A 1,827-nucleotide genomic window follows, 5' to 3' on the forward strand; every position below is an offset into this window, starting at 1 on the left:
TAAAAATAAAAAATAAATTTAAGTCTATATCACATTTGTGATTGATTTTTATACATGGCATAAGATAGGGTACCAATTTCAATTTTTCTCCCATAAATCCCTATTGTCCAGCAATATTTCCTGAAAATCTGTACTTCCATCACTGATAGGCAGTACGACTCCTGTCACATATCATGGGTCCCCAGATGCAAAACTGTCTGTTGGGATTTTCTCTTATGATCCATTGTTTTATCTGTCCCTGTGCCAATACCACACTGTCTTTAATTATCATCATTGTGAAAAAATTTGTGATAGTTCATAGGATAAGGTTTTTCTTTTGTTTCCTTCTACACAAAGTGTTTTTCATGTTGTTAACATTTTCATTTCGATATAAATTATCAAGTCAGTTTTTAAACTGATGCAAAAAGAAAATTTAGGTATTTGACTGAAGTTGCCTTATGTTTATTTCATGAATCAACTTGAAGAAGACATTATTGAATCTTCTATGAAAATTGCAGGGTCAGGTATGTAGCTCAGAGGCACAATGCCTACCTGGCAAGAAAAAGGTCCTGATTCAATTCCTGGTACCAACAAAAAATACATATTTATTCTCTGATTTAGATCCATAATCTTACCTAATAATGTTTCATAGTTTTCCATATAGGTGTTTTCTATGATTGTAACAGTTCTTTTCCTAGGTATTTGATATGTGTTTGATACTTGTACATACTTATAAATGGAAACTTCTAAAAACATTTCATCTTCTAACTTTTTGCCGATACATTGAAATAGAAGTAATTTTTATAGGGAACTTGTATTCAGGAATCATATTAAATTATTTTATAAATTTAACAAATTATCTGTACTCCGATTTAACTTTTATAAGAACATGATGATATCATCTGCAAACAATGAGTTTTGTTTCATTGTTTCCAATTTTTAAATCTTAAATATTTTTCTTACATTTCTGCACTGGCTACATACATCACCAAAAGAGAGACTCAAATTCCTATAGTGGATAGCCTTGCTCATTCCTAATCTGAAAGAAAAATTATCATTTTATAACTAAGTATGCTTACATCTTCATTTTGTGATAGGGAAAAAAACCTTATCAGGTTAAGAAAGTTTCTTTTCACTCCTACTTTGTTAAAAGTTTTTCATCATGCATGACTGGACAATGAATTTTATTGACTTTTCTATCTAATACTTAATATGATCATTTTTTTCTCACTTGATTCATGTGACAACTTAGAATAGATTTTTGAATCTTAAGAAAATTCATTTATTCATTTCTAGAATGAACTCAACTGGAACAATAAATGGTAACTTGGTACTCATTGTTAATGGGTTCCCAGAGAAGCAATTTCATACAAAAAACAATGAGTGCTTAACAAATTGTTTTGGCCCAGCAGGGTAGCCTGCAATAAGGTGATCAATATGCACAACTTCTAGTTTGATTGGTCGAGTACCAAACAGAAATACCAGGACAAATGTTTCACATCAGAATATGTCAAGCGGCAAATTACATGAGTTTCAAAGCAGTTTAGTAGCAACATATGACTGTACTGTTTATTTTATCTCTTGCCATATTATTTTAATTTATACTTGAGACAGGGTCTCATTATGTTGCAGAAACTGGCCTTGAACTACTGCATTCAAGTGATCCTTCCATTTCCACCTCGCACATAGCCGGGACTATAGGTACAGTCCACTGTACCTGGTAGATATCGTGCTGTTGTTGCTGTTGCTGCAGCTGCTGCTGCAGATGGTGATGCTGTTGCTGATGCTGTTCTCTGGTGCAGAAAACAAAACCCAGAGCCTTGTGTGTGTTAAACAAGTGCTGCACCA

This window comes from Octodon degus, unplaced genomic scaffold, assembly GCF_000260255.1.
Source record: "Octodon degus isolate 3935 unplaced genomic scaffold, OctDeg1.0 scaffold00110, whole genome shotgun sequence".
NCBI lineage: Eukaryota > Metazoa > Chordata > Mammalia > Rodentia > Octodontidae > Octodon > Octodon degus.